At 42.0% G+C, this 12525-nt stretch overlaps 1 protein-coding gene and 2 long non-coding RNA genes across 3 annotated transcripts in view; 1 reads left to right on the forward strand and 2 right to left on the reverse strand.

Moving 5' to 3' along the window:
* The window catches only part of LOC121540249 (cytosolic carboxypeptidase 6-like), a 499145-nt gene that overhangs the window by 391827 nt on the left and 94793 nt on the right, over nucleotides 1-12525 (reverse strand). The gene's annotated exons all lie outside the window — the stretch shown is intronic.
* LOC121540252 lies at nucleotides 1633-3038 on the forward strand. The gene is made up of 3 exons (XR_005995467.1): nucleotides 1633-1671; nucleotides 2119-2208; nucleotides 2639-3038. It is a non-coding gene; the product is annotated as an uncharacterized LOC121540252 (long non-coding RNA).
* On the reverse strand, nucleotides 2529-4548 carry LOC121540251. Its single transcript, XR_005995466.1, has 3 exons — nucleotides 4329-4548; nucleotides 3709-3784; nucleotides 2529-3519 (listed from the first exon to the last, which is right to left on the reverse strand). It is a non-coding gene; the product is annotated as an uncharacterized LOC121540251 (long non-coding RNA).

Genomic DNA, 12525 nt, shown 5'->3' on the forward strand with positions numbered 1-12525 from the left:
TTTCTATTGGGTTCAGGTCTGGAGACTGGCTAGGCCACTCCAGGACCTTGAGATGCTTCTTACGGAGCCACTCCTTAGTTGCCCTGGCTGTGTGTTTCGGGTCGTTGTCATGCTGGAAGACCCAGCCACGACCCATCTTCAATGCTCTTACTGAGGGAAGGAGGTTGTTGGCCAAGATCTCGCGATACATGGCCCCATCCATCCTCCCCTCAATACGGTGCAGTCGTCCTGTCCCCTTTGCAGAAAAGCATCCCCAAAGAATGATGTTTCCACCTCCATGCTTCACGGTTGGGATGGTGTTCTTGGGGGTTGTACTCATCCTTCTTCTTCCTCCAAACACGGCGAGTGGAGTTTAGACCAAAAAGCTCAATTTTTGTCTCATCAGACCACATGACCTTCTCCCGTTCCTCCTCTGGATCATCCAGATGGTCATTGGCAAACTTCAGACGGGCCTGGACATGCGCTGGCTTGAGCAGGGGGACCTTGCGTGCGCTGCAGGATTTTAATCCATGACGGCGTAGTGTGTTACTGATGGTTTTCTTTGAGACTGTGGTCCCAGCTCTCTTCAGGTCATTGACCAGGTCCTGCTGTGTAGTTCTGGGCTGATCCCTCACCTTCCTCATGATCATTGATGCCCCACGAGGTGAGATCTTGCATGGAGCCCCAGACCGAGGGTGATTGACCGTCATCTTGAATTTCTTCCATTTTCTAATAATTGCGCCAACAGTTGTTGCCTTCTCACCAAGCTGCTTGCCTATTGTCCTGTAGCCCATCCCAGCCTTGTGCAGGTCGACAATTTTATCCCTGATGTCCTTACACAGCTCTCTGGTCTTGGCCATTGTGGAGAGGTTGGAGTCTGTTTGATTGAGTGTGTGGACAGGTGTCTTTTATACAGGTAACGAGTTCAAACAGGTGCAGTTAATACAGGTAATGAGTGGAGAACAGGAGGGCTTCTTAAAGAAAAACTAACAGGTCTGTGAGAGCCGGAATTCTTACTGGTTGGTAGGTGATCAAATACTTATGTCATGCAATAAAATGCGAATTAATTACTTAAAAATCACACAATGTGATTTTCTGGATTTTTGTTTTAGATTCCGTCTCTCACAGTTGAAGTGTACCTATGATAATAATTACAGACCTCTACATGCTTTGTAAGTAGGAAAACCTGCAGAATCGGCAGTGTATCAAATACTTGTTCTCCCCACTGGAAGAAGTAGGCTAAACTAAACGGTTGCACTGGAATGTGGATCTCCGTTTGTCTACGGATCGTTCAGCGCGCTGCTGATGTCTGACTGCTGACTTTTTCATGTGATTCTACATGTAAAAATCACATCCAGCGTGGCAGATGTGTTGTTGCCTATCCTCACCACCTGGGGGCGGCCCGTCAGGAAGTCCAGGATCCAGTTGCAGAGGGAGGTGTTCAGTCCCAGAGTCCTTAACTTAGTAATGAGCTTTGAGGGCACTATGGTGTTGAACGCTGAGCTGTAGTCAATGAACAGCATTCTCACGTAGGTGTTCCTTTTGTCCAGGTGGGAAAGGGCAGTGTGGAGTGCAATAGAGATTACGTCATCTGTGGATCTGTTGCGGCAGTATGCGAATTGGTGTGGGTCCAGGGTGTCTGGGATGATGTGAGCCATGACCAGCATTTCGAAGCATTTCATGGCTACAGATGTGAGTGTTACGGGGCGATAATCAGTTAGACAGGTTACCTTGGCGTTCTTGGGCACAGGGACTATGGTGGTCAGCTTGAAACATGCAGGTATTACGGACTGGGTCAGGGAGAGGTTGAAAATGTCAGTGAAGATGTGCTGACCAGCTGGCAAGTATGCTCTGGGTAAACGATGTGAAGGCCTTCCAAAGTACAACTCAGCCATCAGCTATCTAATGATAGCCTCATGTAGCTACACTGCATAAACCCCACAAGATGCCCAATGCCTTTATTTCAACTAGCTAAGGTTAGCTAGCTAAAGCTAGATATGCAGAAAGTTGACATGATAGTGTGTTTCGTTTGCAGATGATAATGCTAGCTAGCTAGGTGATCGGCCCAGGACCACCCTAAAAAATGCATCTAGCTATACAATTCGGTACAGTAACATCACACAAACATGTATTTCTCAGGGGGCGATACAGGTGGAGGCAATCTGATTTCGAGGGAACCTGAGGCTACATATACGTTGTGGTTGTGCAAACCCCAACACTGAAAGAGAGGTAAGAAATGCTGTATGCATTTTCTGTTATGCTTTGTGATTCAATAATTATTTTGTTGGTAATCGACCAAAATAATAAGCTATGTTTGCCTGTTCAGCACATTGCCTGCCTATATACAGCATTGATTCCTACCTAGTGTGAACTACCAACAAGAACGACTGAATGAATATCCAGTGTGGTCAGTCAAGTAAACAATGGCTCATCTGCATGACATATTGGTGGACTATGGGCCATCAAGTCATAGGATGGTGACATTAGCATGTTGCACTGGTTACAGCAGCACAACAACACATATTCCATCCATATTATGTTATCAAAATCAACGTTTATTTGTCATATGCAAAGGATACAGTAGGGTGTATACGGGAATATGACGTTGCATTGTATCGTGTACTATTGAAGTAACAATTTATTTTATGTTTTCCCACAGTGCCAACAACCCCCACAGACTCATCCCTCCTGTCCCACTACCAAACAAGCAAGATTATCTCCAGGAACATCAGTGCAAAGGGCTTGGTAGGAAACTTTTGTTCATACAGAATGGCAGACATTATGCTCGTTACAAGTACTGTATTTGACCTTTCCTGATGAAACTTGAGAAATTAATACACAATTACATTGAGTTATAATCAATACTATGAAAAGGCCATTGACACTTGCGCTAATAAGTGATTTCAATACATTGATATTACTTTTTTTTCTCCCATTAGCATCAACACTAACAGAACCATGGATCACGTGGACTACTTGCTGCATGATAAACTGACCACATAAATCTCTGTTATGTAAAAATCCACATAATCCACAATTAAAAACTTTGCAAGGTAAAAGTGAGTTTTCAAAAAACAATATGGGACAATTACAATTGAACACTTAAATAAAACACACATGCAAGGCAGGACATATACAGCTAGCTACCAGCTCCCAGGATAAAAAAAGCCTACATGGTGCCGCAGTGGATCACGGGAGGACAGTACTCGCCACACACAGAAGCTTGTAATGACGACCCTGTTGCCAGGTCCCACACATCCAGGCCACAAACTGTTATGTGCTGCTCCTGGTTCCCACCTTTCACCCCCTACTAGAAGGTCATCAGAGCCAGTATGAACGTAATGCATCATTACGGCCCTGCTACAGAGGTTCAATTCTCAATGGCTGATGCGCAAGTTGATTGGTTGGTTTCTGGTGTAGCAGGTAGAACGTCACATGAAAATGGCTGATGGCGACGCATGTATTGCAGCTGAAGGGTTAGGATGTTCGTCATCATCTATGGCTGACTTTGTTTCCTCCATCCAACAGGTCCAAGCTATCCTGTGCATTATAGGTTGACATTGGGAAAATATTAAAATAATTCTACTTCAAAAGTACACGGTACAATGCAATGTCATATTCCTGTATACATCACATTGTATCCTGTAAATATACCAAATTATTTTATATTTTTATTTGATAACATAATACTGATGAAGGAGGAGCACATTATAGTGAGAATGTACGCACCATTTACACATTCAACCACATCATCTTCAATGCTCTCCAGGGTTGTGAATCACCATCAATGCTTTGTTGACTACAGCTAAATGGATGGGAAGACATTACATTTACACTTTAGTCATTTAGCAGACGCTCTTATTCAGAGTGACTTACAGGAGCAATTAGGGTTAAGTGTCTTGCTCAAGGGCACATCGACAGATTTTTCACCTAGTCAGCTCAGGGATTCGAACCAGCAACCTTTCGGTTACTGGCCCAATGCTCTTAACCGCTAGGCTACCTGCAGTCCTATAAGTGTTTTTTGGGGAGGGTGGTCCTTGGCAGAAAATGTTGTCGACCACCTAGCTAGCTAGCATGATCATCTACAAACGAAACACAACATCATGTCAACAATTTGCATATCTAGCTTTAGCTAGCTGAAATAAAGGCATTGGGCATATTGTGAAGTTTATGCAGTTCAGCTACATGATGCTATCATTAGATTCCTTTGAGTACAAAACAGTCTGAATACAGAAGATGTTAGCTAGCTAAGTAGCCTTGTTAGCTAGCTTGAACATTGAACACACTAAGGTTAGCAGCTAACGTAGCTAGCAGGCTAAAAACACAACCCAACACTTATCTAACGTTACCAGTCCATGAGAACGGTGGCCATTTCGGTGTCACTCTTCCGCCTTTCAAAATTAATAATGTTTATTTGTTTCATGGATTGGTCATTATCAGTCTTTTTCTCTTTTGGGGTCGTGTTGATTCAGATCCAAGAACAGAGAATGATGCTTGGGGAGCAGGGACATTGGAGTAGGCGCGATTAGCGCAAAGGCACACCTAGTCCAGAAGGCCAGCCCAAGGCGGCTCATGGCTCAACCCCTTTGTTTTCGTTCAAAGTCGAAAAAACACTACACAAGAAGTGGGGCGACATAAGGTCACCCATGGCCTGCGGATTTCTGCTTCTGTGTGTACATTATTGTATTTATAGGTGGGATATTGTTTTTCAACAGGAAAAGTAAAAAAAATAGCTGTAGTGAGTCTAATATTATCAGCAGAACACAATCAAATCTTCTCTCTATTTCCGAATCTTAAAAATAAAAAAAAATATCATGTATCATGTATGCCTGTTTTCTAAACTGGTCTTGAAAGTCAGAGAAAGGGCTGATCAGCATGAATCGACATCGTGCTAAGTCTGTCGCATTGATTTGTTTACTAAAAGCGTCTGGAAACAGTAGCCTAGCTCTCTGTTTTCAAACCAGGCAGAGTATTGAATAATCAATAGCCTTTTTGTTAAAGGGATTGCTGAAAGTCTGATCAGTAATATAACACAGACATTATACAACCAGCCTTTCAACCAAGCTGTATGTTCTCGGAATCAAGACCCAGCTGTAGCCTATCTACAGCCTAGACTGAGTACCCAGATAGAGGAAAATACATGTTGTTAGACTAATAATATATTTTCACAAAAATTGTGTAGCATTCACAATTCTTAATTAGCTTCACCAGGCTTCCCTAAACTGAGAATATTGTGTAGAGATAGTTTTAGACTCTGTGAAAGCTGATTGTAGGCTACTGTCTCCCGAGTGGCGCAGTGGTCTACTGTGCCACTAGAGATCCTGGTTCGAATCCAGGCTCTGTCGTAGCAGGCCGCGATCGGGAGACCCATGGGGTGGCGCACAATTCGTCCGGGGTAGGGGAGGGAATGGCCGGCAGGGATGTAGAGCATGGCGTTTGCAACGGCAGGGTTGTGGGTTCGATTCCCACGGGGGGGCAGTATGAAAAATATAAAAAATAATGTATGCACTCACTAACTGTAAGTTGCTCTGGATAAGAGCGTCTGCTAAATGACTGTAATGTAAATGTACTCAATATCTGGTAGGATGTTCACCCACTCCGCCCAGAGTGGGTGAAAATGCGTTTGGGTGATGAAATTGCACTTATAAAATATATTTTACCAAGACAAATATGATTATTAATGTTCTAAATCGTTCAGTGGGGTCTTTCTCTAACATATCATTAACATTTAATCCAAAAAGTCAGATTTCATAACCTAAGACAGTGAGCTCCAAAAGCTATGAGGTTAAAGTGCAGACTGTCAGCTTTAATTTCAGGGTATTTTCATCCATATTGGGTGAATCGTTTAGAAATTACAGCCCTTTTTTTTTGTTCATAGTCCCCCCATTTTAGGAGACCAAAAGTTTTGGGACAAATTCACTTATATGTGTATTCAAGTAGTAAAAAGTTAAGTATTTGGTCCCATATTCATAGCACACAATGACTACATCAAGCTTGTAACTCTACAAATTTGTTGGATGCATTTTCTGTTTGTTTTGGTTGTGTTTCAGATTATTTTGTGCCCAATAGAAATGAATGGTCAATAATGTATTGTGCATTTTGAAGTCACTTTTATTGTAAATAAGAATATAATATGTTGCTAAACACTTCTACATTAATATGGATGCTACCATGATTATGAGTGTGCACCCTGAGATTGGAAGGTTGTGAGTTCAATCCCTGGCCGAGTCATCTCCTCTTGGCACTCAGCATTAAGGAGATAGATTGGGGTTCAGGCCCTGCGATAGACTAGCGTCCTTTCCAGGGGAGGTACTTGTATATCACACTACAGAAACAGGAGATCGGCTCCTGCCCTATGAGCCGTTCCGGCTCGCACAAGCCAAGGCTCGTGCAAGGCAACTTACTACCATGATTACAGATAATCCTGAATGAATCGTGAATAATGATGAGTGACAAAAGTTACAGACACACAAATATCATACCCCCAAGACATGCTAACTCACCATTACAATAACAGGGGAGGTTAGCATTTTTTTTTGGGGGGTATGATATTTGTGCATCTGTAACTTTCTCACTCATCATTATTCACGATTAATTTAGGATTATCCGTAATCATGGTAGCATCCACATTAATGGTGTCAGATTACAATACCGCTATGTAAACTGATTTAATAGCTATTTGACAGAATATGTAAATCAAATATATCCACCAATTGTACTTTCTGCTAAATGTTTTAGAAGACATCTATTATTGAGAGAAAGCAACATTTACACTATATTTACTTCCTTGTGGGAGGATTTATCAACTCACAATGGATATATTGAGTATAGACCACCATTCTAAACATGAGATTTGTTATGTTTCAATGAAAGGAGATATAAAACATGATCTTTGGACCTTATCTACATCAAGACAAATGGCCTACTGTTCATCATCCAATTGCACATCTTCAATGATGCCAGTCACTGACATGCTAAAACTTACCAAAAACATTGCTATCTCATGTTGCATGATACTTGATAAGTGAAACTGCTCTATACAAAAATATGTGTAACAGCATAATTTAAAGTCAAAATGTTAAACTACTTTCTGTTCATGTATACAGGGATGTAAAAGCTAACTCAATATGTAAACAAACCCAAAACAGACAAATACTTCGAACAGGAAGGAGAGCATATCAGTCTTGGATCATTCCCTGAGGTTACAGAAAGAGGGAGAGAGCCGGACTGATAGAGAAACTGATATAATTGAGTCGGACTTCTTCCACCACCCACCCCTCCATCCTTCTGCACACAGCCTTGGACCTACCGCACGCATCCACAACAACAACCTGCACTCCCCAAAATAAATCTCCACTTGACGCACTGCTGTCTGCAGGAGAACATCTGGACAACTTTCACAGAGCCAACCTTGTGCCAACCTGCCTAATAGCCTAGTCAATTATAAAAGGAAAATGTACTGGCTTAATCGTTAATGGTGCCATCTGGATAATGGCGATTTCAGAGAAGACTTCTTATCTGGTCATCTGGGGATTTTCCGTTCTACCAGGCTCTAGAGCAATGGAGTATAACCGAAAGAGAAACTGTTTTTCATTTTTAATGACGTTCCTATTTAACTCCTCAACTAGCATATTTGCCTCTGTGTGTGTACAAGAGGCCCTGCTTAATCTTAATTTCTATGCAAAAGCAACTGCATTTGGGGAGCTAGCGAACTCCGCAAATTAATTGCCCCATTTTCTTTTCTTTTTTTGAACAAATATTTGTTTTGCTGTGTGTTCCTTTCAATGCAACTTAGTACTTGTTTTGCCAAGGACTGCAGTACAGATTTACAGTTGGAGACTTCTCCGTAGAAATTATTAATCACTATTTTATAAAACAATAGAAATTCATGGTGTAAATATTCTGTCTGGGTTTTTTTTGTAATCCAAAGCCTTCTAGCACCCAAGGTTGTACTGTAGCATTTTAAAACTCAATCCCCTTCAGCAAATAGCAAGAGCATAAATTCCTTCACTGCAGGTGATGGTTTAACAAATGTGATTCAGTGGAGCTCAGGGGCAAAGGTACAGGGTTATTTATCGAGGCCTGGGAGGGACGACGCGCTAGGATTGTGTCAACAACAGCCAGGCAGGAGCAGAAGACAGAGAGAAAGAAGGTTCTAGAAAGCATGGGGAATTAGGGCGTGGGGAGGGGGTGGTAGCGGAGCTGATAGATTGAAAAACACATTTACTTTGTGTTTGGCTTACTGCTCACAAATCCAGCTTGGCATGACGGACAATTTGGACCTCAGAGAAGACGCATTCTAAATCAAGGACACTGGAGAGTAAGTGGGAGGGAGCAAGGGGCTAGCTTTGGTGGGAGAGCTCACCACATTTACTCATCCTGCAGATCTCCCTCTACCTTGGCAGAACCTAGATAAGGTCATCTCATCTTCAACTTTTGCAAATGCAAATAAAGATGCCTGCTACAGGACATGAGGCCAAAGTCCCCAGAATGTGAATGCCTTAGTTACCAAAGAACAGTAGAAGTGTGTCACGCTCCTTTCACATTTAAAAGAGCAAAGCTGCAGCATCTAGTTCAGGAGCATAATATGCTTCATGAGTCATGACATATAGTCAAGACCATTTCATCTTATTTGGCTCTTTTGCTTTGAAACTATCTCACTATTCTGAGAAATCAAGTCCATAATATCACCAGCCTGTTAATGTGAGTCGTTGCAGTGTAATGAGTACAGTGCAATACATATCACATGATGACTACAATGATTAAGTACCATACATGACTGCAATATTGACCTGGCCTCTCGAAAGGGGAATTCAAAGACAAAACAGCAAGTAGAACAATGTTCAAGGGTGGCACACAGCTCAAATAACCTCTCACTCAACATTTACCCAATCACGGCCATGGCAGAGAGCCGTCCCCATGAGCCGAAACAAATGTGTGTTTGATTTGTTATCATTTGTAAGGGAAGGGGTTAAAGAAATAAGCACCCACGCTAATGGCACCCTGACAAATGGAGACTGGGGTATACGAACCATGAAATGAACACTCTGGCAATTTGAAGGCAGGAGTCTTTCAGCACCATGGTCAGCAACAAAGTGCCCGCAACACCTCACTGCTTGAACAATGGTATTCACAAAGCTAGAGAGAGCCACAGTGAAACAGAGAAAATGAGAGACAGAGATTGTTGGGAGTGGGATTGAGGGAAAAAGAAAAGGAGATAAAGGAGAAGAGGAGATAAAGATATTATGGAGCAAATATGTGTTGTACTTTGAGTTGTTTTGTTGGATTTTCATGGTCTGGAATACTAAAACATTGAGTAAAGGTTGATGGTAAGCTAAATCAAAAGCTTATTCTGTAGAATAAATGAAAAGCGTTGAATAAAGACCAGCATCTGGAGCAGGCCTATAGGAAAGAGAGGATAAGGTTGTGTATACTAGCCTGTTTCCTGAGTTGGAAGTACAGTGGGGAGAACAAGTATTTGATACACTGCCGATTTTGCAGGTTTCCCTACTTACAAAGCATGTAGAGGTCTGTAATCCAGAAAATCACATTGTATGATTTTTAAGTAATTAATTTGCATTTTATTGCATGACATAAGTATTTGATACATCAGAAAAGCAGAACTTAATATTTGGTACAGAAACCTTTGTTTGCAATTACAGAGATCATACGTTTCCTGTAGGTCTTGACCAGGTTTGCACACACTGCAGAAGGGATTTTGGCCCACTCCTCCATACAGACCTTCTCCAGATCCTTCAGGTTTCGGGGCTGTCGCTGGGAAATACGGACTTTCAGCTCCCTCCAAAGATTTTCTATTGGGTTCAGGTCTGGAGACTGGCTAAGCCACTCCAGGACCTTGAGATGCTTCTTACGGAGCCACTCCTTAGTTGCCCTGGCTGTGTGTTTCGGGTCGTTGTCATGCTGGAAGACCCAGCCACGACCCATCTTCAATGCTCTTACTGAGGGAAGGAGGTTGTTGGCCAAGATCTCGCGATACATGGCCCCATCCATCCTCCCCTCAATACGGTGCAGTCGTCTGTCCCCTTTGCAGAAAAGCATCCCCAAAGAATGATGTTTCCACCTCCATGCTTCATGGTTGGGATGGTGTTCTTGGGGTTGTACTCATCCTTCTTCTTCCTCCAAACACGGCGAGTGGAGTTTAGACCAAAAAGCTCTATTTATGTCTCATCAGACCACATGACCTTCTCCCATTCATCCTCTGGATCATCCAGATGGTCATTTGGAAACTTCAGACGGGCCTGGACATGCGCTGGCTTGAGCAGGGGGACCTTGCGTGCGCTGCAGGATTTTAATCCATGACGGCATAGTGTGTTACTAATGGTTTTCTTTGAGACTGTGGTCCCAGCTCTCTTCAGGTCATTGACCAGGTCCTGCCGTGTAGTTCTGGGCTGATCCCTCACCTTCCTCATGATCATTGATGCCCCACGAGGTGAGATCTTGCATGGAGCCCCAGACCGAGGGTGATTGACCGTCATCTTGAACTTCTTCCATTTTCTAATAATTACGCCAACAGTTGTTGCCTTCTCACCAAGCTGCTTGCCTATTGTCCTGTAGTCCATCCCAGCCTTGTGCAGGTCTACAATTTATCCCTGATGTCCTTACACAGCTCTCTGGTCTTGGCCATTGTGGAGAGGTTGGAGTCTGTTTGATTGAGTGTGTGGACAGGTGTCTTTTATACAGGTAACGAGTTCAAACAGGTGCAGTTAATACAGGAAATGAGTGGAGAACAGGAGGGCTTCTTAAAGAAAAACTAACAGGTTTGTGAGAGCCGGAATTCTTACTGGTTGGTAGGTGATCAAATACTTATGTCATGCAATAAAATGCAAATTAATTACTTAAAAATCATACAATGTGATTTTCTGGATTTTTGTTTTAGATTCCGTCTCTCACAGTTGAAGTGTACCTATGATAAAAATTACAGACCTCTACATCCTTTGTAAATAGGAAAACCTGCAAAATCGGCAGTCTATCAAATACTTGTTCTCCCCACTGTAACTGTAAACCAGCTTCCACATAAAGTGAGCCAAAGTTAGAGGTCCTCTGTAGCTCAATTGGTAGAGCATGGCGCTTGTAACGCCAGGGTAGTGGGTTCGATCCCCGGGACCACCCATACGTAAAAATTTATGCACACATGACTGTAAGTCGCTTTGGATAAAAGCGTCTGCTAAATGGCATATTATATTATTATTAGGTATGCAAAATGCAGTTAGCAAATAACTTCCACCAAACCGTGCTGTTTGATTGCCATTTTTCCACATTAATTGCTGTTGTGGTTCAGTATAGCCATTAACCAGTAAATAAGCCATTAACAATGCTGCCTGCCTGTGTACCCTGAGTCAGGACCTTTATTTCTCTCTAAGAAATTGAAGAATGAGCCCCACAGGCATGGCTGCTAAGGTTAATGTAGTTTGTGTTGATGAGGGGCTCAGCAACAACAACTCTCCAACTGAAACCGTTGTTAAAAATAGGCTCCAGCCAGTCTGCAAGGCCCATCTGTCTACTAGATACCATGCAATTACTTATCCATAATATTTTGATAGCAATCATTTCAATGGATATTTCGTTGCTTGATTTTATAACGATGAAATTATATTTTTTATGGATATGTATTGCTTCTCGGCTCGCTAAAGTAAAGACATGAGATTTTGCAAACCGACAAGAAAAAGGCCAAGTGAAATAAGTTGTTTAGCTGGAATTGCAGAACACGAAATCCTAATAATTTCAACGTGACATAACATTAACATTTGGTGTATGATACTGTAGAAGGGAGAATTTGTTCGTTTTCTGTGTATTTCAAGACTAACAAAACAAACAGCATTATCAATTCCTCTCCATACAATAGAAAACATTGATGACATAACCATGTCAAATTGAGACAGCAGAGACAACCCTGAGCAGATATACCTGTCCAGTGCCATGCCCTCTGTCTGCCACTCCTGTCTGCTCAGTGAGATGATGGCACCTGGCAGTCCGCCAGTCTGTCTCCATAACACCAACGCTCCATCATCCGCTCTTTTGGGGCTTTGATTTTGCTCTTATACTGTTTTTACATAGGAATTACGGTATTTAGTCTTTAAAAAAAATTGGCCAATGTTTATATGACCCCCTTACAAACAGGCCCATTTTTACCACATTCTTGCCTGCATACACCTTTTATACCTACCAAACCGGCATGCCGGGAAAGAGTGGTAGTAGCAGTGGTGTAAAGTACTTAAGTAAAATTACTTTAAAATACTACTTAAGTCGTTTTTTGGTGTATCTGTACTATTCTTTACTATCTATATGTTTGACAACTTTTACTTTTAATCCACTATATTCCTAAATAAATAATGTACTTAGCAGGACAGGAAAATTGTCAAATTCACGCACTTACAGTACCTTGTAAAAGTATTCATCCCCTTGGCGTTTTTCCTATTCTGTTGCATTACAACCTGTAATTTAAATTGATTTTTATTTGGATTTTATGTAATGGACATACACAAAATAGTCCAAATTGGTGAAGTGAAATGAAGAAAATAACTTGTT

This window comes from Coregonus clupeaformis, chromosome 26 (assembly GCF_020615455.1).
Source record: "Coregonus clupeaformis isolate EN_2021a chromosome 26, ASM2061545v1, whole genome shotgun sequence".
Taxonomy (NCBI): domain Eukaryota; kingdom Metazoa; phylum Chordata; class Actinopteri; order Salmoniformes; family Salmonidae; genus Coregonus; species Coregonus clupeaformis.